The sequence below is a fragment of the Tamandua tetradactyla genome, chromosome 15, assembly GCF_023851605.1.
Source record: "Tamandua tetradactyla isolate mTamTet1 chromosome 15, mTamTet1.pri, whole genome shotgun sequence".
Classification (NCBI taxonomy): Eukaryota; Metazoa; Chordata; class Mammalia; order Pilosa; family Myrmecophagidae; genus Tamandua; species Tamandua tetradactyla.
This window is the reverse complement of record NC_135341.1, coordinates 51,210,702-51,233,663: the sequence shown is the minus strand read 5'-3', so window position 1 is coordinate 51,233,663 and position 22,962 is coordinate 51,210,702. Positions and strand designations below refer to the sequence as shown.

General features: G+C 39.3%; 1 long non-coding RNA gene across 2 annotated transcripts in view; it reads right to left on the bottom strand.

Moving 5' to 3' along the window:
• LOC143657451 (uncharacterized) overlaps nucleotides 1–22,962 on the bottom strand; it is a 167,873-nt gene that overhangs the window by 46,118 nt on the left and 98,793 nt on the right. Inside the window, exon 3 of one of the 2 annotated variants that reach the window (XR_013162855.1) lies at nucleotides 503–784. The exons of the other annotated variant lie outside the window; for it this stretch is intronic. This is a non-coding gene — a long non-coding RNA (uncharacterized LOC143657451). Of the gene's footprint in view, nucleotides 1–502; nucleotides 785–22,962 lie in introns of those variants that run through there. 2 annotated transcript variants of the gene reach the window in all.

Sequence of the window (22,962 nt, the reverse complement as noted above, 5' to 3'; positions counted from 1 at the left end):
AAAGACCAACTGACAGAAATCCTTTTTCCTCTGTCACATGGAAAGGCACATGGTGGCATCTACTGGTCTCTCCCTTCTCTTCTGGATTTCCTGCTGTCAGCTTCTTGCTTCCATTATGCTATCTCTCTCTCCCAATCCTTAAACTGAAGTAACCTCATCAAAAAAGTCCTACTTACAATAAATTTATACCATTGCAAGATTGGATTTAAGAACATGATTTTGTGGAGCACATACATTTCTACACATATAAATCATATATATTAAAAATAATATAAATAAAAATTTAGAAAAATGATAAAAAGTTACTCAGGTAAAAAAAGTATATAATATGAAATAAAGACCATAAAAGATAAAAATGGTAGCAGAAGATTGCTTAAGAAATATAAAATTAAAATTAAAAATTAAAAGATAAAGGAAACTTTAAACAATAAAACTTAAAATGTATGGTATAAAAATACAGAAAAATGGAAAAGAAACAGAAAGACTAAAAGTCCAACAGCTAGTAGGAGAGTTAGATGATAAATGTAAAAAATAATAATAATAAAGAAAAAATCAATATACATCTCAGGAACTAAATCTATTAAATTAATGCCAAGATTCTGAATTGAAAAAATATTACAGGGAAACAGAAAGGAATCAGTGATAGGCAAGCAAACAAAAGTCCTCAGCCATGCTTTCTAGCTGGGAGACTTGTGTTGCAGAAGAGAGGTTCATGAACACTGTGTTGACTTCAGCTCTCTCCCAGTTCCACACGCTCCAGCATTGCCCTGAGTTCTTCTAGGACCTATAAAAGATGGACAACACTCAATTAGAGAGGCCACCCTCTGCCACAGGCTTCAACCAGAAATGAACAGGTGAGCCCTCTGGTCTTGCTCAGGTGCCCACCTTCCACCAGGAATGCTGCCAACTCATGTCTTGTTTGTAAATTATGTAACACATCCATGTAGGCATCTTGGATTAAAAATATCTGGTTTGCTCCTTCCCTAATCACCTTAACTACATCTTAGCCATTTTCTCATTGTGCATCACTCGTTCTGTGAGTCCAGCCTTTCTGCATCCCCATGTAGTTACATATTGTGGGAATACAAGAGATTGTCCACTTAGGGTAACAAAAAACCTAATGAACATCATGTCACTGCAAACAGCAAAGGTCTAGTAGCTTCTATGTTAACCTTCAAGAACAGGGAAAAATGAAAGAAAAAAAAGGAGTGGCACAGACTTTTGAAAACATGTTATGCTCCACTGCGAAGTGAAAAATGTATTTGCTGAAAGCAAACTGCCACCGCTTATGAAAGCTCTCAGGGCTCCAAGTCCAATTAGAGGGAAAAAATCAATAGTGATTCACTTCCTTGTTAGGGGAATTGATTTTCCTGATAAAGTTCACAATATTCTTAGAGTTTCCCTTAACAATTTTCTGGCAAAATGGCACAGCTCCAACTCTCCCAGATTATATAGTTAAATTGAAATGAGTAGGTTAGTAATGCAGCGAGTTACAAATCGATTTCATCAAAGACTACAATGCATCCCTGAGGCAGAATGTGAACAAAATATCAGCTAGTCATCTAGCTCTTCCTCAATATCTAAATGTTTATTTATTTTTTTAAAATCTAGGTAAGGACCAGGATCTTCCAGTTTTCATCCACACTTTAATATCACAATAGATATTTGGTTTTATTTTTCTGGTTTAATAAAAAGAACTATCCCTTGGGTATAGAAGACCCAAACCTGCATCCCAGGTCTATCTTGCCAGCTTCGTGATCTTAAGAAAATCATTTCACTTCTGTGAATTGTTTCTTCATCTGTTTAAAAGAGATTGGATATTCTGATGGTGTGTGTGTGTGTGTGTATGCGTGCACATGTGTGAAAGAGGGAGGGAGCAAGAGAAATGATTATAAAGCAATTATATATAACTAAGCAGTTAAGTATAATTAACAGACACTGGGCTAACAGCATCAAGTAATTTAACTTTCACAACCAACCTATGAAAAACTAGAATTATTATTCTGCTTTATTGGCAAGGACGCAGGGGCTTAAAGCATTTAAGGTACTCCCCCCAATCTTTCTCTTATCTAAGGCTCTTGACCACCATATTCCTAGAATTGTTCCTTCAACTGCTTTCCAATTCTAAATAGCAAAGGCTTCAACACAGATGTTACTCATTTTTTTATCTATAAGTAGCTACTTTTATCTCTTTGAAGGTCACTTCAGCAAATAAAGTACTAACCACCCCAGTTCCTCCTCACAAAATGTCTTCATCTAGGTTGAAAATTGGGAACTATCAATACGCTAAATTAATTGCAGGGTTTTTGGAGTTGACTTTCCCTGGTGAAAGAATTAGTCAGTCTTTTCTTGATCAGACAATAATAGTCATAATTAACATCATTAGAAGTTTAGTGTTATCATAGCCAACATAATACATGGATACTGCCATTTCTATGCCCCATAGTCCATGAGAGATCATGACATTCTTCACTGCTAAGATCTGGCATAGCTTTGAAGACCATTAAAAGCTCATGCTATAAGAAACCACCAACAGTTGCCTAGAGTAGGCACAAGAGAATAAACTCATTCACCATCCTAGCTAGCTCAGCAGCATGCTGGGCAGCTACGTGGAGCAAAGGGGAAGCCAAAGCAGCAACTGGCAAGCAATTGGGGAGGGGTGGAGATGCATTCCTGCAAGGGAGAGATGGAAAGTAGCAAGGGCTACAAATACAGCAGGGACTTTGTTCACTACTGTATTTCCAATACCTAGAATAGTGCTTGGACATGGTAATGTGTCAATGAATATTAATAAAATAAGTATCCATCTGATGGATAGCAATGGAACACAATTCTGGGCAGAGAAATTGTCAATCCCAAATCAGATTATTTCAAGAGCTGCTATGGATTCTGTCTTTTTCTAGGACTTTCACTCTGCTAGGATATTGAATTAACAATGGAGAGCTTATTGTGCAGACTGAAGCAAGGCTGGAGGCAGATTCAATGTGGTCACAAAGGAATAAGGGCAAAAGAAATGGCAGTCATTAGAAATCAAGAACCAGTCAACTCCCAATAATATACAATCAAATCTGCTCTAGATATAACTGAACTATAATTTTGTGGAATAGAATTTTGCTTTCAATCACCCTGTTCTCATTTTAAGTCTCTTTCTTGAAGACAGAAGTTATTATTGTGGGATATCCTAACAGGAGACCCAGCTCCTTGGCAGGTCCCTTCATTGACTGTATATCTATTACAGGTTCCTGTTCAGCCAGTGTTTGCCAAAGACCCATCTATGGAATTCTGGTCCAGAGAATACTCTGCGGAAAACAAAGAAAGTATTCTAGGGCCAAATAAATTTGGGAAACATTGCACCATATATTCTCCTTTTGACAATTTACATTTCACATTGTTTATAAAAGGTTCTGGGGGGTCCTGAAGCAGAAATGCCAGTTTACCCCAGGATTTTTCAAATAGTTTAACTATAGAATTTCCTTTTTCATGTAATATCTAGAAACATTTCTAAGTATAGGGAAAAGAATATTGAACTAAGAATCAGAAAATGTTCGAGTTTCCATCCTAAATACAAATTACTAAACGTGTCACTTGCAAATCTTAAGCTTTATAAGCTTCGGTTTTCACTATTAAATTAGTGCAGCACCTACCTTAGCGAAACTTGATGTAAATTGAATAAGATGTTCTATAGGGAAACTTTTTGTAGATAATGTAATATTGCATAAATACTAGACAATATTATCATTAATTCACTTCTTTGGACCTGAAATGTGAAAAATGGTTTCCCAGCTACTGATAATATTTGTTACTCAGTCATTTATAAAACTTTTATTTTTAAGATAAGACCTCTTTTTTTGTTCTCATTTTTAAGCCATTTAGACCACCTAAAAAAAAACTATCCAAACTGTGAAATAATTGGAAACTATTAAAGGTTTTTATCCCCTTATACACATACAATATCAATCTTTATTGAATCTTGATATTTGAATGAACACCTTGAAAAATTAATTCTATAAAACTAGCAAGTGCTATTTGAGACTAGGTTTTAAATTAAACCAGTATCTATGCATAAATAAGCTATTGGTCCAATATATTGATATACACATGTATATGGGCATGGCAAATTGTGTTCTAACAGTTCAGTTATCACATTCTTTATTCTTAACTTGTTCATCATTACTTGTTTTCTTTTCCTATTGCTGTTACGATGTTTTATAGCTCCTGTTCATATTCTAAAAGAGTGATATTTCACTACTGAGTGAAGCATTGAGTTTGAGAGTTCTGTAGGAGAAAAATCTCCTCTAGTTACAACGAGTTGAATATTTAAAGTATATCAAGCTCTTTCTCAAATTCTCTCTCTCTATCTCTCTCTCTCTCTACACACACACACACACACGGAAACTATAACCCAAAGACCAAATCAATTCTTTTCCATAAGTTTTATACTTTTAAATGATGGGAGAGGAAAAAAAGAAGAGGACTATTGTTCTAGTTTGTTAGCTGCCGGAATGCAACACACCAGAGATGGATTGGCTTTTAATAAAAGGGGATTTATTTTGTTGGTTCTTCAGAGGAAAGGCAGCTTACTTTCCACTGAGGTTCTTTCTTACGTGGAAGGCACAGGATGGTCTCTGCTGGTCTTCTCTCCAGGCCCCTGGGTTCCAACAACTTTCCCCGGGGTGACTTCTTTCTGTATCTCCAAAGGCCTGGGCTGAGCTGCAAGTGCTGAGATGAGGAATGCCGAGCTGCTAGCAGTGCTACGTTGCAATCTCTCATTTAAGCACCAGCCAATTAAGTCAAACATCACTCATTGCAGCAGACACGCCTCCTAGCTGACTGCAGATGTAATTGGCAACAGTTGAGGTTCACGTACCATTGGCTTATGTCCGCAGCGACAAGACTAGGTATGCTCACCTGGCCAAGTTGACAACTGAATCTAACTAACACAACTATTTTGTGACAATTAAAAACTATATGAAATTCAAATTTCATTGTCCTTAAAATTCTACTGGAACAGAGCCACGCCAACTGGTTTACTTATTAGCCACAGCTACTTTTGTGCAACAACAGAGGAGCTGAGCAGCTGCAGCAGAGACTATATGGCCCATAAGGCCCAAAATATGTGGCCCTTTATGGAAAAAGTTTGCCAACCCTTGCCTTATACTCAAGCATTGCAGGTCATGCATTTTGACTGAAAAAGTATAGTTTCTTCACTGAGTCGACATTTGGGAACAAATTTTCAGGAATAAATGTAGTTAGATTTTTAATTTTTCTTAACTTCTAATAGAAGGTGGCAGAGTTAACTAGAAATCCCAGGGTTTGGGCCTGGATGTGAGTCTTAGCTTTGGTGCTAGCTGTCTGCCCCCTGATAAGCTGTCTGAACGTTCTAATTCTCCATTTCCTTAGCCCAGGGGCTACCACAAAGCAGTCTTCTGATCAGTGTCAGTTTCCTCACTCAGAGTCACAACAAAGATCAAGGGGAACACGTTATAAACCAACTCCAGTATTTCAGTTTGCAGCCTGAAACACAAAATAATCAAAAAGTAAAGAGCAGACATGCCCCCAGCCTGCTTCCTACAGCTCATTTACAGCACTTTCCAGGTTTTGCTGACTGAAAAATAATATTTCACACAGAGCATTTGGTATACGCTTTTCTTCTGGCAAATAATTATCTAGCTGCATGTGGTCCCCATCCAGCACCCTGCAATGTCCCAGCTCAGAGAAAGGAGCCTGGGGAGCACAGACCTAGCATGCCCACATGCAGGGAAGAGGTGCAAGACTGGGCACAGCTGGAGAGTTTGTCTCCCACTTGTCTGCTTAAACAGCCAAGTGATGAGATGAGCACCCTGTGTCATCTCAGGGCCCCAGCATGTCCAGTGTAGTCCAGATTTTGCCTGGTCACTCTGCTCAAATTTCCCTATACTTTAAGCATTCTTTGCTCATGGTTGTATTCCTAGAGGGTCAGAAAACCCAGGCACGGTGGATGCTATTGTCAGGCTGATGCACCCATCTCAGCCCTGCTCCTGGGAGTGGTGGCTGCCCCTGTTCAGAAGAATTGCCCTTGGACAGAACTCTGTGGTTATGTGTCCCACCTTCTTCCCTCAGGGGCATCCCAGGACCAATGAATCACAGATACATGGCACAAAAGGCCACCTCCCACTTGCCCCAAGATAAGAAAATTCTGCCCTGCTCTTTATGCTCCAGAATCTTCCCCATCACTCCCAGTGGATCAGGCCAAAGTTAGATATTTCTCTCTCCACATCCTTACACAGTCCTTTCCTCTTTCTCATCTTATTTCAGTCTCTCCCTTACAGATTTTCTTGTTGTTGTTGTTTTGTCTGAAGAAAACCCTTTCATTAAATCACAAATTTCTGTGTTGGATTCTGCTTCTATTTAGTTAAGAGGCCCTCAGTCACCCAAAGAACACAGGACTGTACCAGGTCTGAAAGGAAGATGTTCCTGCTCTGAGACAGATTAAACCTGACTGCTATTTATCTTAAAGGAGGCCTCAGCTTGATCAAACTAAGCGGAGGGAAGGCCCAAAGGAATGGTGGACAAGGAATCACACTTTGACCTATGAACGTGGAGTGAGTCCATCTCTCCACTGGCTACATAGCTTGACTAATCCATGCTGAGGGGGAAGTGGCTGGACAGATGCAGTGGCTGGTATAGAAACTACCAGAACGGGCTCCATCCCCAGCCAAGATAAAGTGTCAGAGGAGCACTTCACTCAGTCCATATGCACTCGATTGAGTACAAAGGTCTGGTATGGATATGAGGATGGAGAAAAAAGAAGAGAAACTAGAAGAAGGTATTTCAAAGATTATTCTTTGAGATTATATTCTAGGCATTAGTTAACTCCTAAAGAGGATGATAATGGCTTGAAAGTTGGCCTAAAGGGAAATGTGGCCCTTCTGTAGGATTAGGCCAAGACAAGAGCCAGGACCCCAAGAATGTTCGGACAGTCCTAGGAAGAGGATTGGCAGACGACCACCCCACCCATGACACTATTCCACCTGAAGTAGAGGAAGAAAACAGCCATAACGCGGTTAACGAGGAGGCGATACCAAACCCACAGGAAGCGTTCAGGATTGAAAAATATATAAAGCTCATTCTCCCCTCTCCCTTCACCAGGAGGGAAGGACCGTGAGCAGGGTGGAGCCCATAGTTGCCGGGAGGTAGACACCATGTCTTTATGTCAGGGCCATATGCCCTCAATTGCCAACTTAGTCAGGGGTGTGGGAAATTCATAAGCCTGAAGGTTAGAATCTCTGCTCGATGACACGGATTTTGCTTCAGTGGCTTAAGGCTGATCAGGGACAGGACAAAGTTTTCAGAGGATGAAAGGGAAGCTAAGGAAATAATTTGTCTTGGTAAAAAGAATTCCACCTTCAAAGGCAAGTGAGAGAAACCTCCATGAAAGGCACATGGAATACATGGCAAAGGAAAGTGAATCAAAGGCAAAGCATTCAGCTGGGAGAAGGGGCACAAGAAAAAGGAAGGGACCCTCTCCCTTAACGGACTGAAATAAGGTGAAGAGGCATCTTGCAAGTAAAAAATGTGGGACTTAGTATGATGCTGGAATTATGCTGCTTACCCGTAAATTTGTAAAGGTAATTCTATGTAACAAGTCTATATAATGGACTGCAAAAGGACACAAGATAACTTTCTGGGGAAGTGACACTATTCTATATCTTGATTGGGATGATGATTATATAAAGTTAATGTTTGTCAAAAGTTATCAACCTGTATGTTTGAAATGCATGAATGTTATTGTGTATGTGAAACCTCCACCAAGTCAATTTTTTAAAATCTTATACAATGAGCATATACTGATTTTGTAATAATAAACATTTATTTAAACTAAAATTTCAGCCAATCTCGTATCACAGTATTGGTTCAAATCTCTCTTTTGCAATTTGGAGCTTGAAACAGAATTCGATCAAATGTATTCATAGCTAACTGAGTTTAAAAAATAATTTTCAAAGACATCAGAGTTTAAGTGAAAATATAATATTTGCATTTTTTAGTAGTAAGCTATTTTTTTTCTGAAACTTCTCTTTGAAACAAGTGTGTATATGTAACTTGGCCAGGAAAATTATGTTGCAATATTTGGCTAAATGTGTGAGACTTTTGAAAATTGTTAAGTTTTTATTATTTCCAGAGTTACTTACAGCCCTCGAGTATACTGAATTGCAATGAGCACAACGGAATTAACTAGAATGACATTATTATTTGGGTTGCATCTTTTAAATTATGAATTGTATATGTTTTCGATAATTATTTCTTGTATTTCATGCACAAATTTGTTTTGAGAAGAGAATTGGTATCAGAGCTAAAAGACATGATAAGGGGATAAAGACAGGCATTTATAAACGTCAGTATGTTTAGTACAACAGTTGTTAATGTGATTTTCTCCTTGTCGAAATTTGGAAAGAATGTTCTGCTCTTTTGACCTTCTTGGAATCTTATATTGAAGCCATAGATTCTGCAGCTTCTCTAGTAAAAGGTAATTTATATGGGAGGGGTGGTTACAAATACAAATTGGAAATATTTTAACAAAGCTAAAATTTTTCATGCAAATAGAAAAAGTAATGGGTGGTGGAAATATGTGTATAATAAAAAATGGAATGTTAATATTAAGAAATACTTTATCTTATGCTCCAAATTGGAATGGCATACTATTATTTTTGTGAGCATTAATTTTTTAAAAGTGAAATTAATGCAGAATATAAATTGGAGTGAGCTAAAATGTCTTTGATTTTTAACTTTCAAGATCGTTTTTGTTTTTTGGGGGGAGCAAAATCTTCTGAGTTGTTGGGAATTGCATTTAATAATACTGGGGAGTATCTAGATGTAAGATAAATGTAAAAATAGAACAGAAATAAGCTGTAACACACTTTAATACTTGCAACTTTGGTGATGTGTTTTTGGTGGAACACTGAACAGTCAACACTGTCAAGGCCACAAAGAGTTATAAATTGTATTATAAAAATATTCTCAGTAAGAGTCTTCCAATTTTAATACCAGCTGTATTTCTCTGGCAGTTTGGATACTTCTAAATTTGGAGGCTTTGGCAGAGTTAAAACATAGGTAGAAGTTATATTATATACCTTAGCTCCTCTAAGAAATTGCAATCCAACACCAAACACTCTATGATTAAAAAAAAAAAAAAATGTTGGGCGGGCCGCGGTGGCTCAGCGGGCAAGAGTGCTTGCCTGCCGTGCCGGAGGACCCCGGTTCGATTCCCGGCCCCAGCCCATGTAAAAAAAAAAAACAAACAAACAAACAAAATATAATAAAACAAGAAAATGTTTAAAAATGTTTCCCTTTCTTCCTCCCTTCCTTCCTTCTCTGTCTTTCCTTCCTTTCCTCCCTTTCTCTAAAAAAAAAAAAAAAAAAAAAAAAAATGTTGACAGTGATACAGTTTAAAAATGGGGGGTGGGAAAGAGTATTGTTTCAGAGCTGCCTCCATTTAGTTTCAAGCCCACAGATTGCTCAGTTTTGCAGGACGCTGTGTGCTTGAAAGGGTTATGCACCATAGAAAAGCCAAGTTGAATCCTAATCAACAATAACATAGGTTGGAGACTTGATTAGGTTATCTCCATGGAGATGTGACTCACCCAATTGTGGATATGAACTTTTGAATTGAGGGAGATTTGAATCCACCCATTCCAGATGAGTCTTGATTAGTTTACTGGAATCCTTTAAAAGAGGAAGAATTTTTGGAGAAAACTTGAGAACAGCACAGCTACGAAGCAGGAAAGCCCAGGCCAGCAGAGGTCTTTGGAGATGAAGTAGGAATACACCCCCCGGGGAAGCTTCATGAAGAAAGAGGCCTGGAGTTGAAGCTAGCAGAATTCGCCATGTTCGCCATGTGCCTTTCCAGTTGAGAGAGAAACCCTAAACTCCATCAACCTTTCTTAAGGACAGATAACCTCTTGTTGTTGCTTTAATTTGGACATTTTTATACACTTGCTTTAACTGAGACATTTTTGTGGTCTTAGAACCATTAACTTGCAACTTATTAAATTCCCCCTTTAAAAAGCCATCTCATTTCTGCTATATTGCACTTCGGCAGCTAGCAAACTAGAACAGACCCTCTTCACAGAGACCACATGGATTACTGTGCCTCAGGATGGTCCATGGGGAGAGGAGAGGAGAAGAATTTTATTTTCTTGTTTCCACCTCCCTCTGTTCAGAGGTTTAATCCATTAGGCCCTAAGTCCCCTGCACTTCTAAGTCATCCATGGGTGTTACAAGTGGATCCCATTGAGTCTCACATCTCAGAAGTAACCATGGGCAAGGAGCTTTCAGTGTGGCATGGGAAGATGTGAGGTCAGGTGTGCCTGAGAAAAGTTGCTCAGAGCCCACAGAGTAGCTATCACAGGTTGGGTTCCTTGGGAAACAAATTCCAAGAAGGAGGTTAACTAAGGCATGCTCATGGAAACATCACTAAGAATGGAGTGAGGGAAGCTAGATGAGGCAGAAAGGATGCAGGCAGCAAACATACCCTCCACTTCAGTAGGAACTGCAGCAGTTCTCAAGGGTGTGGAATATGGTGAGGCTGAGAGATCTATGGTAACTCTTTAAGAAGCATCCAGCAGAACTGAGCCCTTGCACCATTCAGATCTGCTCATGCTCTAATATTATATCTAGTTCTAGAGCTACAATATATAGGGCCTCCATTTTGTATATATTATCACTTTCCCCTTGAGATAGTACAATTAATCAGCCAAAGAGCTTAGTTTGGGGTTTTAGACAGACACCCCTGGTATGTTAAAGCAAAAGAATTAGTAAAAAAAAAAACAAACAAAAAAAAAACTACAGGCCTTGTAGCTGCAACATGTCCCGAGGCCAAAGCTGATATTTATCATTGCCTTCCTTCACCACCCATTCTAGATGTATTTAACCCCCACACAGCCCTCCAGGTGGCCTGGGTTACTTGCCTAGAGAAGTGAACCTGAATCTTATCTTCCAGGGGGCTGAGAAGTTGTCAAACAGCAGATATTCAATTGCCCAGTTACGTTCATACTGGCATGAAAGTACCAGAGAAACTGCAACAAATCCCTTGGGTTCCAGACATAGTCTACCCTACTGGATTCTACAGCAGCAATCCTACAACCTCATGAAAATAGTGTTGCCTATGCCTGCCAATTTGCCTTTTTGTAGAAGGAGTAACAGGATGATGGCTACGAGAACCCGGGCTGGGTTCCACCAGCGAAGACCCATGGGTTCCACTCTGGCTCTGGAACAAAGTGAACAGTACCAGAACAGACACTTAACTCTTGAAACTTCTCCAGCAATCATTCAAGTATCCTATCCATAGTGACCTAAAATAAGGGGCTCCACTGTCCTTCAGACAGTGTTAAAACAGGTGTTACTGAGGAGATAAATCAGCAAAAGACTGAGGACCTGGCTTCTGGGGGGGAAGGCAACAATTTCCTCTTGATTGCAGCCCACTCCCCAGCAACTCCGGACTCCGGCCCTCACCTCCAGGAAGAAGAGGAAGAAGCAAATATGGTTAGTTTTGTCTGAGCTCAGTGCGCATGGATAAATAGAGAATTGCAGGAATGTGGTTCGAGTTTGCCAAGAATTTCTCCTGGCCACACTTGGGTTTTACAGTTTTGGCATCCGTTCACAAGTCATTATGGAAGGAAAGTCATCTTCTTAAACAAGTCAATAAAACAGCTTTTAAAACCAGAAACTTGGGACAGGAAAAATCTATATCATGAGAAAGAAAAGTTGAGTTCAGAGATGTCTGGTCTAACCAAAAGACAGGATCCATAGAAGTCAAATAGTGACAAATTGATCATTAAAATATGAAAAATAATGATTACAATAACATGAAATAAGTTAAATTTGATAAAAGATGTGCATCCATAATGATACAAAAAAGGGAGGAAGACAGCTTAAAATGACTTTAAGAGTGATAGTGAGTAACAAATTTCTAAGGCTGTTCATTAAATATGCTATAAATTGGTTAAACCAAATTAAATGACTTTACAATAGAGTTTCCCCCAAAAGTTTATTATGAAAAATTTCAAACACACTGAAAACTTGAAAGAACTTCACAATGAACACCAGTACGCCCATACCTGGAGTCTACCATTAACATTTTATTATATATGCTTTCTCACATATCTATCCTTCAATTCTCTAAATGTCTCTCAGTACATCTTATTTTTTAATGCTTTGCAAAGTTGCAAGCATCAGTACACTTTTTCCTACAATGCAGTGTTGATATAAAGCATACTAATTATTAACAATTGTGGATCAACTTGGAGTGAGTGAAAAAGAGGCTCATAGTAGAAGAAACATTGGGCACAATGTGTGGGAAACAGCATAATATGCAGTGCCTGTCACAAGTGTCAAGAGTACAAGTATTTTGTTCATTCAGAATAATTTAAGCCCTGATCAGAACCTTACCATTGACACAATAGCATGAACTAAAAAAATGAAATTTAATCACAGCAATTTCACTTTTAGTCCTTAAACAGAAATGGAAAGACAGATGAAATTAGAAGAATTAACACAATGATAAAGAATGCACTAAAAAAATGATATTACAATGGCAATATTTAGAACACTGAAAAAAGAATTAGGTCAAAGCTATTTAGGGTGGCAAAAAGATATTGCTTTATTACGCAACAACTAGACCTAGTTAAGAAGATGGTACATTTAACCAAAGGAATAGATGTTTATTTGGGGCAAAATTTATATTTTCTGTAGCACACTCTCTAACTTCACTTGTATGGTCAGCTTATTCAAACACCATAATTACGTAGAAACGTGAATAAGGAGTGAGATCTTGTTGGTTTGTACAGGTTAGTGTATATGTCCTGACACATCCCAGAGTAATCTGGGCAGAAGATAAAGAAGTATTTGCAAAATCCCCTTGAGGGACTGAGGAAAAACGTGGAAATATTGTTTCCCCACCTGGGGAAGATCTGAAATTCTTGCAAGTATTGGGGACTACCAATTCAACAGGCAAAGCTCTCAATATTGGGGCTTGCCTTTATGAAACTTATTCCTGCAAAGGAGAACTAAGACTACTTATAAATATGGCTAAGAGTCACCCCCAGAGAATCTCTTTTGTGGCTCAGATGTAGCCTCTCTCTATAAGCAACTCTGCAGGTAAACTCACTGCTCTCCAGCTCTACATGGGACATAACTCTCAGGGGTATAAATCTCCCTGGAAATGTGGGACAGGACTCCTGGGAATTAGCCTGACCCTGGCATAGTAAGATTGAGAAAGACTTCTTGACCAAAAGAAGAGAAGAGAAATGAAACAAAATAAAGTTTCAGTGGCTGAGAGATTTCAAATAGAGTCAAGAAGTCATTCTGCAACTTATTCTTACACATTATATAGATATCCTTTTCAGTTTTTGGTGTATTGGAGTAGCTAGAGGAAAATGCCTGAAAGTGTTAAACTGTTGCCCAGTAGCCTTGATTCTTGAACATGAATGTATAAATATATACCTTTTATAGTGTGACCATGTGATTGTGAAAACTTTGTGACTGACACTCCCTTTATCCAAAGTATAAGCAGATATGTAAGAAAATTAAGACAAATAATAAATAAATAGTAGGAGGAATGTTTTGGGTGTTCTTTATTATTATTATTATTATTATTATTATTATTATTATTATTATTATTGGAATAATGAGAATGTTCAAAAATCCATAGTGATGATGAATTCACAACTATATGATGATACTGTGAACCACTGATTGTATACTTTAGATTACAATATGGTTTGTGAATATATCTCAATGCATTGCCTTAAAAAAATAATATAGCATATTTAAGACACAGGGTTTGGACAGAGGACCTTCTTGCTCTGCCATTTCCTAGGTTACTCTGCTCATCTGCAAGTTGGCACTCTACCTCTGCATGCTATTCAACAAGAAGAAGTCAGGATGAAAACTGTGGCAAGTAGCTACATCTTAGAGGATATTATCTGAGTGTCAGACATTTCACTTCCTCTACACTTCATTGACTGGAAATTAGTAGCATAACCACACCAGACTGCAAGGGATTCTGGAAACAGTAGTCTGTAGCTAGGCAACCAGGTTGCCTAAAACTCAGACCATCTAAAACTAAAAAGAAGAAGGAGTAAAAGGGATACTGGGGGCCAACTAGCAGTTAACAGCTTGTATAATAAAAGTGGAGTCCATGAGTATTATACCCTATAGGGAAAAAAAAAAACAAGAAAGAATAGACAAAAAACAATCATAAACTCTTTTTTATAGGGAGAAATTAATTCATGAAACGTATGCAAAAGATGAGTTCTGTTGAAAGGGCTTTGATAATCAGACAGAGAATTTAATTAATTAGAGGAGGGAAAGAAATTAAGATCATTAAATGAAAACTGAATTCAAGGAAATTCAGTGGGTTCAAAGGAATGTGTACAGTTACCAAGTCTTCATTAAAAAAAAAATGAACAAAATGAGGAAAGGGCACTGAAAAATGTTTTCATTTTGGTGATCACATAGGTGAGGTAAGTAATGAGCTGTCTGACTTTGCCAAAATGAAGTAGATGTCCAAGAGGCCGAATTAAGGGTACAGCACTACTGTTCCCCTGACAGTGAGACTCTTCCTTGGGTTGACAATCATCTATTAAGGCAGGGTAGCAGGGGAGACACTTGTCAATATAGTAAGGTGTAATTAGAAGTAGAACAACATACTCTATTAGCTCAACCTGGGAGGATTGCTGGGAAGGAGTTTGAAATGTTTGTGTGGTTTTTTTTCCAACTGTTCTAGATTGCTGGCTGCCAGAATGCAATATACCAGAAACAGAACAGATTTTTAAAAGGGGAATTTAATGAGTTGCTTGTTTACAGTTCTAAGGCCAAGAAAATGTCCAATTAAAACAAGTCTATAGAAATGTCCAATCTAAGGCATCCAGGGAAAGACCTTGGTTCAGAAAGGCCAATGAAGTTCAGGGTTTCTCTCTCAAGTGAGAAGGCACATGGAAAACACAGTCAGAGCTTCTCTCTCAGCTGGAAGGGCACATGGCGAACACAGCGTCATCTGCTAGCTTCTTCTCCTGGCTTCCGGTTTCATGAAGCTCCCTGGGAGGCATTTTCCTTCTTCATCTCCAAAGGTCTCTGGCTCATGAACTCTCTGCTTCATGGTACTGCAGCATTCTCTGCTCTCTCTGAAACTCCCATTCTCCAAAATGTTTCCTCTTTTATAGGACTCCAATAAACCAATCAAGACACACCCAAATGGGTGGAGACATGTCGAGATCTAATGCAGTTTAACAACCACTCTTGACTAAATCACATCATCCAGGGAGATGATCTGATTACAGTTTCAAACATACAGTATTGAATAGGGATTATTCTACCTTTATGAAATGGGATTTTGATTAAAACATGGCTTTTCAAGGGGACATACAAACGTTTCAAACCAGCACACCAACTAAGAATGAAATCTTAAAGAGAATACTTTGACTTAAACATGAAAGGGCTTAAATTTGAGGTTGAATTCCTGTTAGAGCTTCTAGGTACAATATACCTGTAGTTCAGGGTTTTTAACATGGCACTACTGACATTTGGCGTTGGATAATTCTTTGTTTTGGTGGACTTTCCTGTGCATTGCAGATGTTTAACAACATTCCTGATCTCTTTCATCTAACTAGATGCCAGGAGCAATATCACCGCCTCCCTAATCCTTTCTCCTGAGTATTTTTGTTAAGTTTCTTTTTTCATTTTTTTCTCTTCTCTCTCACTCTACTCCAGCCACACTGGTCTCCTCATTGTTCCTCCAGCATGATGGCTATGTTGTGCCTCCGAGTCCATGCACTGATTATTCCTTATGCCAGGGACACTTACCCCATAAGGGTTACTCCCTGAACAACTTCAATTCTTTTCTTAGGGTCTGTTATGACATCCAATTGTAAATTGAAAATCTCTTCCCCTAGCCACTCCCCCCAAGTTTTGACACCAAAAAAGATGTCTCCAGACAATGCCAAATGCAACTTAGGGGCAAAACAGTCCCTGGTTCCACTACTGTAGGTCCATCAGCCTTGGTCTAATTCAGTGAAAATATTAAATTATACAGTCTCATATCCACATTGTTATGCCTGCAATATTATCAGCATAGCTAGCAGAGAAAGATTTTGGTGGGGAAAACAGAATATTGTTCCCCCCCGACCAGATTTAGTGGGGTTGGTACCAGAGTAATAGTAATTAGATTGTTCTCCTTGTTCCTTACTGCATAGAAGGGCTGGTCAGATCTAGAGAAGGCAAGAAGAATAAAGCAGAAAGTCAAACGAGTGTGAATTTATGTAATGTACCTCACTCATTTATTTGAGACAAGTTACAGAAATATAAACAATAGGATAAAAATAGATAAAGAAATCAGGGCAAAGGAAAAAAAAACGGGAACATTAAATATAGACAGAGAAAGTTTGTATTCAAACTCATGACATAAGATCCTGTGCTAGAAGTGGATGAGATGCCAATTTGATATTGTACTTCTCAGTGGCAAAGGAAAAGGATGAATGAACAATTGCAAGAGTTCATAAAAATTAAAGAGAGGAAGAGTGAGAAAAAGTGTCCAAAAGAACACGACATTAAAAACTGAGAATAATTTCTAAGGTCCAAAATGGAGATATAACATGACGCATTAGATACTTCTCCAAACAATGCAATCTTTTCATCTTTGATATTCACATATCTGTATGAGGTATAACCAATTAATATATTTATGCCCAATTGCATGCACTAAATATGGGGTAAAACTGTTCCCAGCTCACAAAATTTGAATTATTCATTGTGTAATAAAAGTACTATAATAGTTCCTTACATTTAAATTTCATTTACATTCTTATTCACACTTTAGAAAATCCTTTGAGTGGAGACATTTACATAGTGCTTTTATAGATAAGGGTACTAAGACACTGAGAGGAAAGTAACTTGCCTATGGCCACAAATCTAATATGTACAAGGAGCAGGATTTGAACCAAGGACTTTTGGTTCCTTGGTTTCGCTCATTGTTTTTTCCCAATATATATGCCTCTCCTTTATTAATATTTTAAATACAGAAGGTTTATTTTAATAAATATTTCCTCTACTAGCACATATCCATGGGTGTAATGGTTAGAAATATTTAAGAAGCAAATGAAAGAAATCTGCACTTGAAGTGGCTTAGACAATAGGAAATCCATCACCACACAACAGGAGCCCAGAGGGGGCCAGGAACTTGGTGTGGTAAGAATGGAGCATACAACATCCTAAAAATCACCAACCTTTCTATCTCTCTGCTACACCACACATCTACATTCCATTTTCACAAGGTGGTTGTGATAGTTCTAGGCATCAATTATAAATATGACAGCACTCAGCAAGAAAAAGACCCTATCTCTTCTTGATGTGTCTTTCTTGAGAGCAAAGAAACCTTGCAAAATTCTGCCTCCTTCAACCAGAATTGTGTCAGGTGCCCACACCTAAACCAATCACTGACAAGAGCAGTCATTTATACTATCAGACCACACTTCTTGGACCAGTGTGCATTGCCATTGGATGAGCTATAACATCTAAGCAAAACTGGGGTTCTACTAAGAAAGAGGAAGGGGTTGGGATGGATTTGGATAAGCATTGAACAGTGCATGCCAACATGTGCATGATCTTTTTCACTTTTAATTTATTCCTTATTGCCCTTCATTTAATGTTATACATTTCTGACCTTGTAGTAAGATTAATTTGGAAATTGGGAGCAGGAGCCCAATTATCTAATATACAGAAGAGAAGTAAAATGTCAATTTACTCTCCCTTTTCCTTTTTATTTTTTTAATATTTGTGGTAGTTAGGTTCAGGTGTCAGCTTGCCCAGGTGAAGGTACCTAGTTCTGTTGCTGTGGGCATGAGCCAATGGCATGTGACCCTTATCTGTTGCTGATTACATTTGCAGTTGGTAAGGAGGCATGCCTGCTGCAATGAATGATATTTGATTTAATTGGCTGGATGCTTAACTGAGCAAGACCAATGCAGCATAACCCAAGCAGCTCAGCATACCTCATCTCAGCACTCACACCTCAGCCCAGGCATTTGGAGATTCAGAAAGGAATCACCCTGGGGGAAGTTTTTGGAACCCAGAGGCCTGGAGAGAAGGCCAGCAGAGATCACCCTCTGCCTTCCCACATAAGAAAGAGCCTCAGTTGAAAGTTAGCTGCCTTTCCTCTGAATAACTATACATTTTTAACTAAATAAATCTCCTTTTATTAAAAGCCAATCCATCTCTGGTGTGTTGCATTCTGGCAGCTTTGGTAGACTAGAACAGATTTGGTACTGAGAGTGGGGTGCAGCTGCAGTTTGCAAATATCAGACATGTTTGAACTGTTTTTTGGATAGATAAGGGGAAGATTTTGGAGGAACTGTGAAAAGAATGATGGAGAAGTCCTGTGGTGTTTGAAGAGACTGTTGGTATAAATGGAACACTGCCAATCTGGACAAAGGGGGACACAAAAGGGACAAATTGGAGTTTGCAGAGTGAGAACTATGGAAGCTCAGGTCTGAAGCCAAGAAACCTCAGGCCAGGAAGTGTACCCCCTATATACATGGAGGGGTGAGTTTGCCCTGAGGACAAAAGATGAGTCTCCCATCTCATTGCAGTGGAAGAGTTTGCCACCTCAGGCTTTTGAGAAGGTACAGCACACTCCTGTGGGACTGGGGAGAACCTGGTTGCCACCACACGGAGGGACTGAGCATGTGCCCCAGAAATGGCAGAGAGCCCAGGTGTGGCCCCAATGTCTGGAGAGGGTGGAGCCAAGAGAAAGGTGGTCTCCTCAATGTTCCCTGAGGTTGATTTGGAAAGAGGTGGGCCACTGCATAGGCCCTTGGAAAGGGTGGGTCTGCCACTTTCTAAAGCTGAAGATAAATGACTGAAATCCAATGGAGTTGGCCCTGCAGGTTTTCAGAACTGCCTGTGTTCCTTCCAATTTCCCCCTGTGGAAATGAAAACATGTATCCTATGACTGTCCCTTCTTTGCATATTGGCACCAGATATCTTGTTTTGAGATTCATAGGTCCACAGCCAGAAGAGAATTTTTGCCACTTTAATATTGTTTAAGGTGATGTGTATAGTTGCTAAGTCGACAGGGGGTGGACATATGGTAGTTAGGTTCAGGTGCCAACTTGGCCAGGTGAAGGTGCCTAGTTCTATTGCTGTGGGCATGAGCCAATGGCATGTGAACCTCATCTGTTGCTGATTACATCTGCTCTCGGCAAGGAGGCATGCCTCCTGCAATGAATGATGTTTGATTTAATTGGCTGGATGCTTAAATGAGAGAGCTCAACGTAGCACAGCCCAAGTAGCTCAGCATACCTCATCTTAGCACCCCCAGCTCAGCCCAGGCCTTTGGAGATGCAGAAAGGAATTACCCTGGGGAAAGTTGTTGGAATCCAGAGGCCTTGAGAGAAGGCCAGTAGAGCTCACCTGTGCCTTCCTGCATAAGAAAGAACCTCAGCTGCAAGTTAGCTGTCTTTCCTCTGAAGAACTATATGTTAACTAAATAAATCCCCTTTTGTTGAAAGCTGACCCATCTCTGGTGTGTAGTTTGCATCCCAGCAGCTAGCAAACTAGAACATCTCTCAATTCTGTTTGAAATCTCTCAACCACTGACATGTTATTACTTTCCTTTTTCTGAGTGAGGAATTGGTTCTAGACAATATTTTGGAAATGATTGCAAGAGTTTTTCTTTGGCATCATTTCAACCCCCTTTGTGGATGTCTCCATTGCCTCCCTTTTCCCATAGGACTATTCCCGCAAGTGCAACTTTTTAAGCTGGAAAATAGAAAAATCTGGCTTCTTAATTCAATCTCTCTGTCTCTACACTCCATGCCCTATTTACAATAATTATTTTCCCATTTAACCTGTAACATAAATACAAGCTTTGACTCATTTTATAGATGAAAACATAAGCTTAGCTTGTTTAAATGACTTGTCCAAGATCACATAACTAATACATATAAAATCAGAACTGAAACTCGTATCCGCTCTATAACGACTAGATGTAACAAGGTACAGCTGACTTCAAAAGCCCCTGTTCAGACTACCTCAGTGTACTCTGTCCATTGGGTCTCCTAGTCACTAGCAGCCCACTACACACATAAAGACAGCCTGACCTCCTCCCAGCAGCCAAAGTGATCTTTTTAAAATCATAAATCAACCAGGTCATTCTCCTGCTCACATTGAATGAATGCTTTACTTCTCACCCCGAGTAAAATCCAAACTTATCATTTCTTTTGAAGCCCTGCAGGGACCTCTGGTTGCCATTCTAAAGTCACTGCATTCCATTCGGGTCTTGGGTTAGATGTTACCTGCTCAGAAAGTTCTTTCCTGGAATACCTATCTAAAATAGAAGTCCTTCTCTGGTTGGTTTCCTGGTTTTATTTGTTCCCACAACACATACTGACTGGCACAATAGACATATGATCCTTTTTTATTATGGGCAATCAGAGGCTATGATCTAAGACCTACATAGAGCTGCATATAAACATTCTAAGAAAACATTTACATGTGTGATATTTTCCTGTAAGTGACTGTGGTCCTTTACACTTGCCATTACACACATTTGCCTAACCTTTACAGGAAGTCAATGAAAAGGTGAAGTTTCCTGAGGTGGGAATGTGGTGGCATACTTAAGGAATAGCAAGGTGGATAGTGACTTAGGAGGAAAGTGGTAGAGGATGAGAATAGAATGCCAACCAAAGTCCTAGCCTGCCACATAACCGCTGTATCATTCGTAGAGCCGAAAACAGTCGCTGGCACATAGTAGGCACTCACTAAATATTTGTTATGTAAATGAACAAGTGAACGGATGAATGAATACTGTCCCCTATACTAGGCATTAAAAATGGGGGGGGGGGGGATCATATGCACTGAGAAGACTAAGGAAAAGAAGAATGTAGAAACAGAGACAACATAGGCAAATGCTCTGCATCTGCCTTCTTTGCTTGCCACTCTGCGTGCCTGAGAAAGAGAGTCCTACTAGAAAGGCCTATCTGTCCTATTCCTTTGCTCTAACTCTCACAGATCTCATGCTCGCAAGCTGCAAGGTAGGAGAGAAGAGGAGCTGAAACAAGAGGAGAAAGGAATTTGTGTTTAATTGTCACAAGCACACTCATTCCCACGGTTAGAAAAATGTGTATAAGAGCAAGTGTTAAGGACCATACTACTCAGTTATGTGTAATGTTATGTGTAAATGTTTCCTCAGACTGTTTACATATAGTTCTAAATGCAATCAGGTCACTTCTCTGCTTAAAATCTTTCAAACATGCCCCTTGTTCACTCAGGTTAAAGACTAAGATACTCAATGTGATCAAATGATCCTGTAAGGTCTGACCTCAGTTTTCCTTTCTAAGCAAAAATCAAGCTTTCCAACCTTACCGGGCTCCCTTTAGTTCTCAGTTGGTTCCTTAGGCCTTTATACTATGCTACTGTAACTGCAAACTCTGGCTTTCAGGCTTAGCTTAGATACCTTTAACTCCATGTCACTACCATCAGACCTCTTCTTAACTCCCTAAACTAACTAAACTAACTAGTCTCTTGTATTAGTTAGAATAAAGGTAGATGTTATAGCAAATATGCTTTAATACTAAAATGGCTCAGCCCCAACAGAAGTGTCTGTCTCCCTAACTAATAGTCCAAGGCAGGATAGTTCAAGTACACAGCTTGGTATGGTCTGCAGCTTCTTCAGCACATGGCTTACAAGATTGCCATGATTATCACCATCCCAGACAGCTGGACTGGAGTTAAGCATGGAGGGACACAAGTGGGATATTTTATGGGCCAAATCTGGAGGTAGTACACGTCACATCACATCATCTCACAGTCCATTGGCTGGAAGTTAGTCATATGGCCATACCTAACAGCAAGGCAGGCTGGGAAATGTAGTCTAGTTGTGTTCCCAGGAAGAAGAGGTGAATCTGGATTTTGGTGAACACACAGCAGACTGTCACAACCCATCCCCACCCCACTCTTCTCCCATCCCTCTCCTTCCATTATATATTTCTATAGCAGCTGACATTTTTCTGTCATAATATGCACTTGTTACATGGGAGATGTGAACTCTATAGTGACAAGGACTTGCTATATGGGAGACGTGAACTCTATAATGACAAAGACTTATAATTTGCCTTATTACCCACTATATTCCCTGACACAGAGCCTGGTACATAGTAGGCTTTCAGTAAATACTATGTTGAACCATGTGAAGTCGCTGTTTTGTTGGTCAAAAAATGTCTAATAGCAATTTCAAAGAACAATCTTTAAGACACATCTCTGACTAATGGGTTGTTTAGCTGAGTACCTCCCACATGTTGGTGGAAAGCTGTTACACAGAACTCCAATTTGCTTCTTTCCACTGGTCTTAAGCCTTGTTAGATAATTGAACTCCTTTCCAGGGAAACACCTGCAGAGCAAGGCGTTTTATGGACTAACTATGAGGTCATATCCCCAGTGGAAATTTGGGGTGGTAAGGACTCATACATGGACCTCCACTGAGGTTCAGGAGAAAGCTTTGTCATTCCATGTTAATGGAAGACAGTCGTTCAGTTCTCTTCCAATTAAGCAAACATTTGTTCAGCATCTACTATGTGCCAGGTACTGGATCCAGAGCCAAGGACACAAAGATGATTGCCTCATTTGAGAAGCTCGTAGATTTGCAGGAGATGCATGGTTGGTTTGTTTTGGAAATATCCCTTCAGCAATTTTCAGAAGAATGGGCAGGACAAGAAAAAGAAAGACCAACTGGGAAGTGGTCTTAATAGCTAGGGAAGAAAGAGTGACCTGTATTTGTGCTCCTTCACGGTTTTTCCTATTTCTTTCCTTTGAGTGGTGAGAGAGGTGGGAAAATGCGTGGTAATGGGAAAGGTGAAGGGTTTGGAGGAGCACAACCCTCTAAAGAGGAAAGCAATAGTTCCTCATCAGCTGATGAGGAAGCACCTAAGGCTCCAG